This window comes from Leucoraja erinacea, chromosome 5, assembly GCF_028641065.1.
Source record: "Leucoraja erinacea ecotype New England chromosome 5, Leri_hhj_1, whole genome shotgun sequence".
NCBI classification, from domain to species: Eukaryota; Metazoa; Chordata; class Chondrichthyes; order Rajiformes; family Rajidae; genus Leucoraja; species Leucoraja erinaceus.
The window spans coordinates 22421343-22437216 of record NC_073381.1 but is presented as its reverse complement, the minus strand read 5'-3'; positions in this window follow the sequence as shown (position 1 = coordinate 22437216).

The window sequence follows — 15874 nt, the reverse complement described above, 5'->3', positions numbered from 1 at the left end:
TGCCGTGTGTTGCCAATTTTAGGGCACTAAGGTCTTGTGACATCGGTGGGTTCAATCAGTGAAATGTCGATGAAAGTAGGTGCCCACTTGATAAGCCCAATAACGTGTCTGCCTAGCCTTTCTCAGCATCGGATAAGCATAGGTGAGTGCAGAAGGCTCCCATCACCATTGGGAGTAAATTGATATTTGGCACTTTGGACTTTTAACATCTTGTCCTGTGTATTTGTAAACATCGTTAAAGCTTGCGAAAGGCATTGCTAAAAATGTTTGGACACAAATATTTAGCCATTTTCTTTGCTCTCATTTTCTTTCTGCTAGTTGGGTGTTTGGACCTGACAATTTCAATAAAGATATACCTGAGGATTTTTCACTCGGAGAAGCAGATATTTTGGTTCAACTGTCAGTGAATTCCTACATGTTGTCTCTGCTAAAAACACGGGGTCATAGTCCAATCGAAAAACACAATGACTGTTTATACTGAGGAGCGATGCATCACAGCCCCAAGTGGCCGAATCTCAATCCCATCATTGCTCTCAGCAGGAAAAAGTTAGGGGGAGCAGGCAGGAACATGGGATTAGGAGGCAGAGATCAGCCATGATTGAATGGCGGAGTGGACTTGATGGGCCAAATGGCCTAATTCTGCTCCTTTAACTTGTGAACTTGCAAAAGACTAGGGGTTAAAGTCCTTCAAATTGAGATTCAGTGAGTCACCTATAATGTTTACCATGGTGACTCAGGTCTGGGAGGAGACAGTCACGGAAAAATTGTATATTTACTTGTCACATTTATTTTTGCCTTTGTTTGCTTTTACTCCATGGAGGGTGAGTGCTGGGTTGCACCTCACCGCTGGTGGCACTAAGGGAGGAGGCTGCAGATGGCACAAAGGTGGCCAGGTATGATTGACAGCACAACCTCTATGTGAATGCTTATGAACCGAGGAGCAGGCGTGCTCCTCCCAGGCACCACATGGTGTCATCAGGCTAGTGCAGAACCAACACCTGGTTCTGAGGAATTGCAAAGTAGGCTGATGCTTTGGCATAGTGGCTAAGTTAGGGGTCAGAGGAAAACTACTATCCTCGTCCAGTATGACCAGGCTGTGATTCCAGAACACAATTGACTCGTTGATGTCTCTTCTGTTACAGATGGACTATAAATTCCATCATTGCCAGTTAACAAATCCCATTAATACATTTTAAAAAGTCATGCTCAAAGTAGCCTTCACTCATGGAAATGTCCTCTTTTGGTAGGTACTAGCTGAAACCAACTTCATGTTCTTCCAGGCACCATCAATCTTACTGCCTCCTCCAAACCTCAACCATCCTCAGTCACCAGGCTTGGGTCCAGGTAACTTCATTTGACTAAACAGGACAGAAGGAATGGGTGAAGTTTCAGGCCAAATCCCCTGGTTCTCACCCCAAAACATCCCCCATTCCTTCTGTCAGAGATGCAGCCTGTCCCACTGAGTTACTCCAGCATTTAGTGTCTCTTCGGTGCAGTTCCTTCCTACAACTTAATTTGACTGATGGTCAGTAAGTTAAGCAGGACCTCATACCCCTGACACAGCTGAACATCGGACTTCCCCAAACCCACAACCTCACACTAACCCCACCACAGCTCCTCCCTGACCTGAATTACTGAAGCCCATGTTCCTGGACCTATCTTGTATTCCCAGGTGACCATTGCAAGCAGTTAAATGGGAAACAATAAATATCCCTGTCACAAACCTGTCACTGCTACCAACAAAGAATGTGTTCTGACTAGACATGGCAGATGGGATTAGGTGAATTGACATTTTCGTGTGCCTATTGTTCATACGTCTGTCTAAATGTCTCTTAAATATTGCTATCATATCTGTTTCCACGCCTCCCCTGGCAGAGTGTTCTGGGCACATACAATTCCGTGCTAAAAATACCGCCCAGAACATTTCCTCTAAGATATCCCCCTCCCACCTTAAATCTCACCTTACGTTGTAAACTGCAGAAAATATTTAGAACGGATGGTGTCAGTACTTGAGGGCCTGAGCTAAAAGGAGAGATTGGGCAGGCTATGACTTTGTTCCTGGAAGCACAGGAGGCTGAGGGGGAAACTTATACAGGTGTATAAAATCATGAGGGGAATAGATAGCGTGAATGCAGTCTTTTTACCCAGACTAAATCACGAACCAGAGGACATGGGCTTGAGGTGGGAAGGATGTAAGAAACTTGAGGGGAGTGTTGTGGGTGTATGGAACAAGGGTGTCAGAGGAGGTAGTTGAGACAGGTACTATAACAACATTTAAGAGACATTTGATAAGGTTTGTCATGTAAAGCTGAAGATTAAGGTGTGCGGGATTCACAACGACTTGCTTGTATGGATTCAGAACTGACATTCATAGAAGACTGAGGGTTGTGATATTCTGGCTGCAGGTATAAGACCAATAGAGTTCTGCAGGGATCTGTGCTGTGTTTGTGATATATATATAAATGATCTGGATATAAATGTAGATGGGCTGGTGAGTAGGTTGGTGATGACACCAAGAGTTGCAGATAGTGAGGAAAGCTGTCAGAAGATACAGCAGGATATAGATCAGCTGCAGAAATGGGCGGAGAAATGCCAGATGAAGGGTTCTGTGTAAGTATGAGGTGATGCACATTAGGTTAGGCTGTATTTGGAGTATTGCAGTAGTTCTGTTCGTCCCTTTACAGGAAGAATGTGGAGGGTTTGGATAGGGTGCAGAGGAGATTTACCTAAATGCTGCCTAAATTAAAGGATTTTAGCTAGAGGGAGAGGGCGGATAGACTTGGATTGTTTTCTCTGGAACGTCAGAGATTGAGTGGAGACTTTTACACAGTATAGAACAAATTATGAGACAATAATGAGCATAAATAAGGTAATAGATAGGATCAGGACTGTTTTCCACAGGGTGGACAGTTTTGTCTGGGTGAAGGACATATTGCTATAAGGTGAGCAGAGACGGAAGGTGATTCCTGGGATGAGGATGTGCAGGACTGGATTTTTTACACAGTCTATTTAGTGGGGGATCTGGAACACAAAATTCCAGATGCAGGAAGATTGTTGATGTAGGGGAAGTCCCAGGACAATAGCTTAAGGATAAAGTTTTATGAGATAGACACATGGTGAAGTGCACAGGGAATAGAGGCCACTTCATTGGCTATATGGATCAGATGTACAGGGGGTGCATATGGGATACTGAGTTGGATGTTGAACTAGGCGGTGCATCATGTCCTCACCTAATTTCTATGCTACAAACATGTGTGAGATGATGGGCTATCACCTGTGTGATGGGCTTACCCTTCCATTCCACTAGAAAGATTCTACTAAAAAGATTTAGAGAGATATGGTCCAAACGTGGGCAAATGCAACTAGCATATATGGTAGTAATGGTCGTCGTGGACGTTTAGGACTGAGCTGCATGGAAACTATGACTATGATTCAATGAAGGCATGACTCTATACCTTCTAGTATTTGACATTTGCATTCATGGAAAATAGACTGACTATCAATTCTAACTAAGCCTCATATAATTGTATTAACTTCCATAAGGTCACCCTTCAGCCTCTTGTACACCAGAGAAAACAAGCTAATTTGTTCAATCTTCTCTTTGTAGCTAATACTCTCCAATCCAGGCAACATCCTAGTGAATCACTTCAACACACTCTCCATGGCCTCCACATCCTTCCTTTACCATTCTATCCATCTGTGTTACTCCATTCAGGGGAGGCATGGATTATCACCCCTAGGTTGTTTTGCATCAAACATCCTGCCATTTCTTTGATCTGTTAATATCACATATGAAAAACGAAGTGAGCTTTCTTATTATGTGTGTCCAGCCACAACTAATTCCAGGCTATCCTGTTGAATGGCAGGAGTGAATTCAGATTCTACCCGAACTCTAGTCTGATACCAGCCAGGTGAAAGGATTCGGGCCTGTTTCCATGCTGTGTCTCTAAACTAAACTAAACTAATTATGTACATTTAAGGGGATGCCATACTTCATCTCCACCTCTCTGCTCATGTATTATTTACTCTTTGTTTCAAATACCTGTTGATACCCTTACTCGGTTTTCAAAATCTAGCTTGCTTTTGAAATGTACAAATATCCACATTAGTTGAGATGAGAAGATGAAATAAAACAAGAAGGGTAATCTGGGTCCAGTGAATCAATTTGGGAAGTATGGATGAACAACTGGGATAGGTATGACACTTCCAAGTGTTGTACAATGTCCTGGCTGCACATTGCCTTAGCAGAATACATTTAGAGGAATGCATCTGGGTGAAGTGACAGATACTGGAATCAAAACAACAGTACCCTCTTTGTCCATCTAAAGTTGTGGGTGGGATCGGGAGATAGAAGGTGTACTGGGCCAAGTCTGTCTAAATAAAGTTCAAAGAGAGAACGTTCTAATGTTTGGAAAACGTATGTGTGTGTGTGTGCATTTTGCTGAACAGACCCAGCAGTATTTTCATGTTTTGACATGCATCTTGCTTTCAAGCTTGAACAAGACATGGCTGCAATACATACTCAAGTAGGTTAACATTGTTTGTGTTTTTAAATCTGATTTGTCGGTTATTTTCCATTCCTCCGAGGCACAGGAAACATTGTCCAAACTGGTTGAAAATAGCAATCTTGGCAGGGCCCTTACGTATTTGGGTGGCTATGACAGCAAAGGAATGCCTGATTGCTCAATCTTGGAGGCTGCTGGTGCAAAGCAGGAGGCTGGTGTGCTCTGCATCACTTATGGCAAAGGAAGTTTGCAATAGAATCTGTCTCAAGGCTGCTTACCAACCAACAAAACAAAGATGACATTCAGGACAAGGCACAGCAGGTGCACAATTCATTTTAACCACCCATGGGCGGCAAGGAAAATTTGGAGAAGCAGCGAATGTTTTTTGGACAACTGAAATGTATTTTGTTCACTTACAGCATGGGTATATCACTGGCTAGACCACTACGTATTTCCCTTCTGATTTCTCGTGAGAGAGTTATGAACTGATTGGCTTACAAGAGGGTAGTCAAGAGTCAACCACAATGTCAGTGCAGACTCACAAGAGCAACATTTAAATATTTTCCGCCTCGCACCTTAAACCTATGCCATTTAGTTTTAAACTCCCCTATCCTGGGAAAAATTGTGAGTATGCGCCCCATCTGTGTTCCCCATATTTGTTTGAAACTCTGTAAGTTTATCCCTCTGTCTCCGACACCACGGTAAAAGGTCCCAACCTATACAATCTCTATAACTCAATCCCTGGCAACATCAACGTGAATCTTTTCTGCTCTACAGCTTAATCCCATTCTACAGTTTAACCACATTCTTTCATCAGCGTGCACACAATACACCAAGTCCAGCCTGAGGAGCCTTTTGTGCAACTGTAATATGATGTCCCAACTCTTGGACTAAATGCCATGGCCGATGAAGTGTGCCTTAATACTTTTCTCACAACTCTGTCTATCTGTATTCCTACTTTCAAGGAACTACAGTATGTACTTTATGCAGACACAAAATGCTGGAGTAAAGGGCCTGTCCCACTTGGCGATTTTTTCGGCGACTGCCAGATTATATCAGTGTCGCCAAAAGATTTTGAACATTTCAAAATCCAGCGGCGACAAAAAAAATGAAAACTTGAAAAAACACCGCTCGTCATACGTCATCATGCCGCGTCACGCCGCGTTACCGCCACGTCACGCCGCAAATTTTTTCGGTGGCCTGATACATCAGTCAATGAAAATCGGCAAGTGGGACAGGCCCTTAACTCAGTGGGAACTCAGACTGAAGAAGGGTCTCGACCCGAAATGTCACCCATTCTTTCTCTCCAGAGATGCTGCCAGTCCCGCTGTTACTCCGGCATTTTGAGTCTACCTTTGATTTAAACCAGCATCTGCTGTTCTTTCCTACACATGTACTTGTATCCTTTGGTTATTGTGTTCAACAATGCTCCTCAGGGACCCAACAGTCTCTGTTTATGTTCTGTCCTGAATTATGTGCATCACTTTACTCTTGTCTGACTTCAATTCCATTCATTCGCCCACTTTCCCAGTTGATAAATGGCCTGCATGTAACCTGAGGCAACTTTCTTCACTGTCCACTGTGCTATCAAATTTAGTGTAGTCTGCAAACTTGCTAACCATGCTATTTATATTCTCATCCAAATCATTAATATGTATGACAAACAACAGGCTGACAAACAACAAACAACAAACATCACCAATTCCCACAGCACATCACTGGTCAGAGGCCTCAAATCTAAAAACAACTTTCCAATATCACTCTGCCTCCTATCATCAAGCTAATCTTGTATCCAATTGCTAGCTCACACTAGATCTCACGTGTTCTAACCTTCTGAACCAACCTACAATGTGTGACCTTGTTAAAAGCTTTGCTAATGTCCATGTAGACAAAGTCCACCATCCTGCCCTCTTTGTCAAAAAATTCTATCAAATTTGTGAGACATGGAATATAGAACATAGAACAGCACTGCAAAGGAGCTAAGACCCACAATGTTTGTGCTGAACTTGATGCTAGATAAAACCGTTCTCATCTGCCTGCACAATCCATATCCCTCTATTCTCTGCACTTCCGTGTTCCTATCTAAAAGCCTATTGTATCTGCCTCCACCACTACACCTGGCAATCTGATCCAGGCCCCCACCATTCTGTGTGTAAAAACTTGCCCCGCATATCTCCATAAAACTTTCCCCCTCTCACCTTATTAATATGCCCTCTAGTGTTGGACATTTCCACCCTGGGAAACATGAACAGATCAAGCTTAATGTTTTGTAAACACACGAGCACCATGCCCCTCCTCCTCCATATCCGTACACGCATAAGAAGACATCAATGCCCCTCTCTCGCCATCCACCATTTCATTCAGCATAATCTAATTATTGAAGATAACAGAAGCAATTTTACACAACAGCTGAAGATCATTAATAGATCTTTTTTTTGAGACACAATCTGCACAAGTAATTGATTCTTATTCAGTAGTTTGAGTTAATTAAAAGTATTTTCTGCATTCAGACAAATTTAGCTGTGGTTTGCTCTTATTAGACAAGAGCATATGAAACACTGAAGAACTAATACTACTTTTATCACACAACAACTGCAAATACTTCAGTTGGGTGCCTGCAGGCAAGTTCTTCTGGTGTGTGTTATGAGGTGTGTCGCTGACGCACCAGCCAGGCATAAGGAGTGGCACCCACAGCATATAGAATGCTCTCTCTAATGGATCTCAGAAATACAATCTTACTGCCAGACACTTTTGGTTCAAAGGCACTGTGGCTCAGCAGTACAGTTTAATTAACTTTGTGGGACATTGCTTATTTCAGTTGAAAGGACTGATGTCCATATCACATTCGTTCTTACTTTTGTTCCAAAAAGGATAAAAACAGTATATAATGCAGAATCAAGTAAAAACTCATAAATAGATAAGACTGAGCTTGTCTACAAAACCAACAATGTATGGATATTTAACAGTGACTTGGCATGGAATGGCCACTAGGAATTAGCTGCCAGGTATCAATAAAGCCAGTTTTCATGTTCATTGAAACCATATTGTCATCTTGTCCAATTTGATTAATAAGCAGATCTCTAGAAGAAACCAGTTTGTGAATATCAAGCAAGCTGGAGGAACTCAGTTGGTCAGGCAGCATTTGTGAAGGGAAATGGACAATATATGCTTTGGGTCGGGTCCCTTAATCTGGACTGAAAGATTTGAGAGGAGATAGCCGGTATAAAAATGTGAGGAGAAGGGGCGAGATAAGACCTGGAAGGGATGATTGGATCCAGGTGAGGAGCGGTCCTGACCCGAGATGACAACTGTCCATTTCACTCCACATATGCCAGCTGACCCATTGAGTTCCTCCAGCAGATTTCTTGTCATTCGAGATTCCAGCATCTGCAGTCTCTTGTGTCTCCAGTTTGTGAATATCGCTGTCCAGTATTTCTGTTAAATAAAAATGAGGCTACTCAAACCTAAATAGCATATTTACTTCAAGTGAAGTGCTCTGTGAATATTACTGGATAATTAAATTTGCTAAAAAACAAAATTGCGCGTACAGGTTTTCCATTCAACTTCACATGGTACGGCAGTGGATGTTGCCTATGTGGATTTTAGGAAGGCATTTGAGAAAGTCTCTCATAGCAGGCTGACCAACAAGATTTGGATACGTTGGATCCACAGGGACTTAATACTGTGAGATATAGAGAAAGGGTGGGCAGGCTGGAATTCTAGTTGAGGGGTGATCTTTTAGAGATGTATAAAATTATGAGGGGAATAGGGTGAATGGACAGAGTCTTTGATTTGGGGGAATCAAGAACCAGAGCACATAGATTTAAGGTGAGAAGGGCTTGATTTAATAACTGAGGGGCATTTTTTTCACTGAGCGGGGTGGGTATATGGAACGAGCTGCCAAAGGAGGTATCCTAACACAATTTATAAGGTATTTGGATAGGTACACCAAAAGGAAAGGTTTAGAGGCATTTGGACCAAATGCAGGAAAATGGGACTCTTTTGGTCTCGGTATGGGCTAAGTGATCTGTTTCCATGTTATATGACTCCACGACTCTATTCAGGTTTCAATGGAAGCAAATTCTCATTGTGCAATTTAATGTGTTTCCTGCAATTCATCAGGATCAACTCAAGGATATTTCAACTTAATCCTCGTGAAACATAGCTGCTACTTCTGCAATATTTTTAGAAGAAGCAATATGAAATCAAACTTGTGTTCATTCAGAATATGAACAGTGACCTTGAAATAATTTCATCAAGCGCATAGCTATAAGATGAGAATGGGAACGTTTAATGGAGATGTGTGGGGCAAATGTTTTCACAGAGAGTGGTGGGGGCCTGGAACACATTGCCTGGTGTAGTGGTGGAGGCAGATCGACACTGGTGTTTAAGAGGCTTATAGATAGGCACATAGAAGTGCAGGGAATAGAGGAATATGGATCATGTGCAGGAAATTAAGATCAGTTCAGCTAGACACCATATCAAACATCATGGGCTGAAGGGCCCGTTCCAGCGCTGTACATTGCCATCCACAATGTTTGGGACAAAGACCTATCGTTTATTTATTTGCCTCTGTACTCCACAATTTGAAATTGTAATAAAAAATATCACGTGTTGTTAAAGTGCACATTGTCAGATTTTATTAAAAGGTATTTTTATACATTATTATGGTTTCACCGTGTAGAAATTACAGCTGTGTTTATACATAGACCCCATTTCAGGGCACCATAATGTTTGGGACACATGGTTTCACAGGTGTTTGCAAATGCTCAGGTGTGTTTGAATGCCTCCTTAATACAGGTATAAGAGAGCCCTCAGTGCCTAGTCTTTCCTCCAGTCATTCCATCACTTTTGGAAACTTTTATTGCTGTTCATCAACATGAGGACCAAAGTTGTGCCGATGAAAGTCAAAGAAGCAATTATGAGACAGAGAAACAAGAATGAAACTGTTAGAGACATCAGCCAGACCTTAGGCTTAACAACATCAACTGTTTGGAACATCATTTAGAAGAAAGAGAGCACTGGTGAGCTTACTAATCACAAAGGGACTGGCAAGCCAAGGAAGACCTCCACAGCTGATGACAGAAGAATTCTTTCTATGATTAAGAAAAATCCCCAAACACCCCAGATCAGAAAAACACTCCAGGAGTCAAGTGTCGATTTGTCAATGACCCTTGTCTGCAGAAGACTCCATGAACAGAAATACAGAGGCTGCACTGCAAGATGCAAATCACTGGTTAGCCGTAAAATAAGGTTGACCAGGTTACAGTTTGCCAAGAAGTACTTAAAAGATCAACCACAGTTGTGGAAAAAGGTATTGTGGACAGATGAGATGAAGATTAACTTATATCAGAGTGATGGCAAGAGCAAAGTATGGAGGAGAGAAGAAACTGCTCAATATCCAAAGCATAGCACCTCATATGTGAAACACGGTGTGGGGATGCTATGGCCTGGGCATGTATGGCTGCTGAAGGTTCTGGCTCCCTTATCGTCATTGATGATACAACTGCCGATGGTAGTAGCATAATGAATTCTGAAGTGTATAGACACATCCTATCCGCTCAAGTTCAAACAAATGCAGTTCATTCTACAGCAAGACAATGATTCCAAACATATTGCTAAAGCAACAAAGGAGTTTTGCAAAGCTAAAAAATGGTCAATTCTTGAGTGGCCAAGACATTCAACCGATCTGAACCCAATTGAGCATGCCTTTTATATTCTGAAGAGAAACCTGAAGGGGACTAGCCCCCAAAACAAGCATAAGCTAAAGATGGCTGCACTACAGGCCTGGCAGAGCATCACCAGAGAAGACACCCAGCAACTGGTAATGTCCATTAATCGCAGACTTCAAGCAGTCATTGCATGCAAAGGATATGCAACAAAATACTAAACATAACTACTATCATTTACATGACATTGCTGTGTCCCAAACATTATGATGCCCTGAAAAGGGGGGACTATATTTAAACACTGCTGTAATTTCTACATGGTGAAACCAAAATGTATAAAAATGACCTTTATTAAAATCTGACAAAGTGATTTTTTCTATTACAAATCTCAAATTATGGAGTACAGAAGCAAATAAATAAATGATAGGTCTTTGTTCCAAACATTATGGAGGGCACTTGTATGTTCTATGTTCTGAATCTAGAAATTATCATCACAGATATTCTTGATGTCAGTGGCATAACGAAGCAATTGGCAATAATTGCTTGGAATACAATATTTGTCAGAATACGAAACTTAGTTTATGGCTCGGGACTGCCATTTTACTTCGGAGTATCGTGAGTGACTACGTGAAGAACCCCGCCAGGATGCATGCGTGTCATATCGCTACACGCATTGCAACGAGTCACAGCAGGGGGAACAACGTTCCCCTTAGCGGCAGAATTTAAAAGCCGGGAACAGCAAGTTTTTACAACATAATTACACCACGTTTACAGAAAATGTATACATATGCTTTTAAGGAACAAATCTTACCTAAAACACTAGCAGAATCAACAATTACATTAATACTTAAAAAAGATAAAGATATAGAAGAACCCGGATCATACAGAGCTATTGCATTGTTAAATACAGATCAAAAAATACTAGCGAAAACACTAGCTAGAAGACTAAGTAAATACGTTAGTAAATTAATAAATGCGGATCAAACGGGGTTCATACTTAAGAGACAATCATCTAATAATCTGAGACGTCTGCTCAATATAATGCACTCACATAAAACTGAAGAACAAGACTTATCAATTATTTAATTGGACGCAGAAAAAGCATTCGATCAAGTGGAATGGGACAACCTGGTTAAAGTATTGCAAAAATTTCAAATGGGAGAGAATTTCATTTTATGGATAAAATTATTATATAATAAACCTATGGCTAGAATATTAACTAATAATATATTATCTACGAAATTCCAATTATCAAGGGGCAATAGACAAGGATGCTCACTATCACCGCTGTTTGCTCTTGTAATTGAACCTTTAGCTGAAATATTCAGAACACATCCGAACATCCACGGATATAATACAAAATATTCAAATAATAAAATATCTTTATATGCAGACAATGTACTATTGTACATCACAAAACCCCAAATTAGCATATCAAACATTAAACCTAATTGAGGATTTTGGATCTTTCTCAGGATACAGAATAAACTGGAATGTGTATATTTTAATGCTAGGAGCATTGTAAGAAAAGTGGATGAACTTAGAGCCTGGATTGACACCTGGAAGTATGATGTTGTGGCGATCAGTGAAACATGGTTGCAGGAGGGCTGTGATTGGAAACTAAATATTCCAGGATTTCGTTGCTTCAGGTGTGATAGAATTGGAGGGGCAAGAGGTGGAGGTGTTGCATTGCTTATCAGGGAAGATATTACAGCAGTGCTTTGGCAGGATAGATTAGAGGGCTCGTCTAGGGAGGCTAGGAACTGAGAAATGGGAAAGGGGTAGCAACACTTATAGGGGTGTATTATAGACCGCCAAATGGGGAGCGAGAATTGGAAGAGCAAATATGTAAGGAGATTGCAGATATTAGTAGTAAGCACAAGGTAGTGATTGTGGGAGATTTCAATTTTCCACACATAGACTGGGAAACACATTCTGTAAATGGGCTGGATGGGTTGGAGTTTGTAAAATGCGTGCAGGATAGTTTTTTGCAGCAATACATAGAAGTACCTACTAGAGATGGGGCGGTACTGGACCTCCTGTTAGGAAATGAGATGGGTCAGGTGGCAGAGGTATGCGTTGGGGAACAGTTCGGGTCCAGTGATCACAATACCATTAGTTTCAATATAATTATGGAGAGGGACAAAACTGGACCTAGGGTTGAGATTTTTGATTGGAGAAAGGCTAACTTTGAGGAGATGCGAAAGGATTTAAAAGGAGTAAATTGGGACAGTTTGTTTTATGGGAAAGATGTGGAAGAGAAATGGAGTACATTTAAAGGTGAAATTTTAAGGGTACAGAATCTTTATGTCCCTGTTCGGTTGAAAGGAAATCGTAAAAATTGTAAAGAGCCATGGTTTTCAAGGGAAATTGGACACTTGGTTCGGAAAAAGAGGGAGATCTACAATAATTATAGGCAGCATGGAGTAAATGAGGTGCTTGAGGAGTATAAAGAATGTAAAAAGAATCTTAAGAAATAAATTAGAAAAGCTAAAAGAAGATATGAGGTTGCTTTGGCAAGTAAGGTAAAAGTAAATCCGAAGGGTTTCTACCGCTATATTAATAGCAAAAGGATAACGAGGGATAAAATTGGTCCATTAGAGAGTCAGAGTGGACAACTATCTGCAGAGCCAAAAGAGATGGGGAAGATATTGAACAGTTTCTTTTCTTCGGTATTCACCAAGGAGAAGGATATTGAATTATGTGAGGTAAGGGAAACAAGTAGAGTAGCTATGGAAACTATGAGGATCAAAGAAGAGGAAGTACTGACACTTTTGAGAAATATAAAAGTGGATAAGTCTCCAGGTCCGGACAGGATATTCCCTAGGACATTGAGGGAAGTTAGTGTAGAAATAGCAGGGGCTATGGCAGAAATATTTCAAATGTCATTAGAAACGGGAATAGTGCCGGAGGATTGGCGTACTGCGCATGTTGTTCCATTGTTTAAAAAGGGGTCTAAGAGTAAACCTAGCAATTATAGACCTGTTAGTTTGACGTCAGTGGTGGGCAAATTAATACATGGTTCAGAAAAATTGTAAAGAGCCATGGTTTTCTAGGGAAATTGGACACTTCGTTCAGAAAAAGAGAGAGATTTACAATAATTATAGGCAGCATGAAGTAAATGAGGTGCTTGAGGAGTATAAAGAATGTAAAAAGAATCTTAAGAAATAAATTAGAAAAGCTAAAAGAAGATATGAGGTTGCTTTGGCAAGTAAGGTAAAAGTAAATCCGAAGGGTTTCTACCGCTATATTAATAGCAAAAGGATAACGAGGGATAAAATTGGTCCATTAGAGAGTCAGAGTGGACAACTATCTGCAGAGCCAAAAGAGATGGGGGAGATATTGAACAGTTTCTTTTCTTCGGTATTCACCAAGGAGAAGGATATTAAATTATGTGAGGTAAGGGAAACAAGTAGAGTAGCTATGGAAACTATGAGGATCAAAGAAGAGGAAGTACTGACACTTTTGAGAAATATAAAAGTGGATAAGTCTCCAGGTCCGGACAGGATATTCCCTAGGACATTGAGGGAAGTTAGTGTAGAAATAGCAGGGGCTATGGCAGAAATATTTCAAATGTCATTAGAAACGGGAATAGTGCCGGAGGATTGGCGTACTGCGCATGTTGTTCCATTGTTTAAAAAGGGGTCTAAGAGTAAACCTAGCAATTATAGACCTGTTAGTTTGACGTCAGTGGTGGGCAAATTAATACATGGTTCAGAAAAATTGTAAAGAGCCATGGTTTTCTAGGGAAATTGGACACTTGGTTCGGAAAAAGAGGGAGATCTACAATAATTATAGGCAGCATGGAGTAAATGAGGTGCTTGAGGAGTATATGATTAAGAAAAATCCCCAAACACCCCAGATCAGAAAAAACACTTCAGGAGTCAAGTGTCGATTTGTCAATGACCCTTGTCTGCAGAAGACTCCATGAACAGAAATACAGAGGCTACACTGCAAGATGCAAATCACTGGTTAGCCGTAAAATAAGGTTGACCAGGTTACAGTTTGCCAAGAAGTACTTAAAAGATCAACCACAGTTGTGGAAAAAGGTATTGTGGATGTTGGATAAAAATGTATTTGCTGAAATTACAGCATGGTATGGAACACCAGATATCGATCTTTTCGCATCCAGGCTCAATCACCAGTTATCGAATTATGTTTCATGGGAACACGACCCTGGGGCAGCGGCAACGGATGCATTTTCGCTGCATTGGGGGAAATTGTTTATTTATGCATTCCCTCCTTTCTGCCTCATCAGTCGGGTATTAAGGAAAATACAGCAAGACTCTGCGTCTGGTATTTTGATAGTACCCGATTGGCCTACTCAACCATGGTTCCCGGTGATACTAGACATGGTATTAGAACCATGCATCACCATCCATCATAGACCTAATTTACTGGTTCATCCCGTAACAAGGGAAAGTCACCCATGTCATAATTATACAAACCTATTAATTTGTAGAGTTTGAAAGCACCTCTACTACACCTGGGACTGACGGACCGAACAGTGGATATGATTGCATCGGCCCACAGACAGTCCACCAAAAAACAGTACTTGGTGTACATCAAGAAATGGGAAAAGTACTGTCACAACAATAACCTCATCCACAGATCAATCAACATCCCGTCTGTTCTGGAATTCCTGGCAAGCCTCCATTATGATGAGGGGCTCAGTTATAGTGCCATCAACTGCGCCAGAAGTGCTCTGTCAACATACCTGTGGCAAGGAACAGAGCAGCATTTTTAATGCTAATCCCCCAAGAACCAGGTACACCCAAATATGGGATGTGAGCATTGTACTGACCATGTTAAGAAACTGGTCTCCACCTACAGCTCTGTCCCTACAGAAACTGACAATGAAAACAGTCATGCTGATGGCCTTGGTCACGGCACAAAGGATCCAGTCGCTACAGAAACTAAGGCTGGACAACATGACTATTTCATCTGTGAATTTGACTTTTCACATCTATGAAATAGTCAAACAGAACAGACAGGGGTCAGCAGGCCTAAAAACAGAATTCAGGGCCTACTGGACAGATGGTCGTCTCTGTATTGTAACACACTTACTATTATATATGAAGTATACAAAGATCATCAGAGGCAAAGAAATGGCGCTTTTAATCAGCTACAAACAGCCACACAAAAAAGTGACAGTCCAGACCATCTCGAGATGGCTATGACAGGTCCTAATAAAGGCTGGAGTAGACACTAACATTTTAAAATCTTACTCCACCAGGGCTGCAGCTACATCGGCAGCTATGAAGTTGGATGTTCCAATGGACCAAATCCTCAAGACAGCAGGATAGTCAACGGAGAGAACTTTCCAACAATTTTATAATAAACCAGTCATTGAACCTGGAACATTTGCAGAAACAATTTTAAGTTCTGTAATATGATTTTACCCCACAAATAGGGGCTATGATTTGGTGTTAATAAATTTATCGTTGTTTTCAATATCGTATTGATGTCTAATGATGTTAACACTATTCTCCCCATAATCAAGGCAGATGTGATGCATGGACTCGTTTTCCACGGCATGAAATCACAGAGTTTTAAAATCTTCACGTAGTCACTCACGTGACTCCGAAGTAAAATAGTAAGATTAAACAAGAACTTACCAGTTTGAAGTTTGATCGTTATTTTATGAGGAGTAACGTTGAGGGAATACGTGCCCTCCGCTCACACCCTTGATCATATACT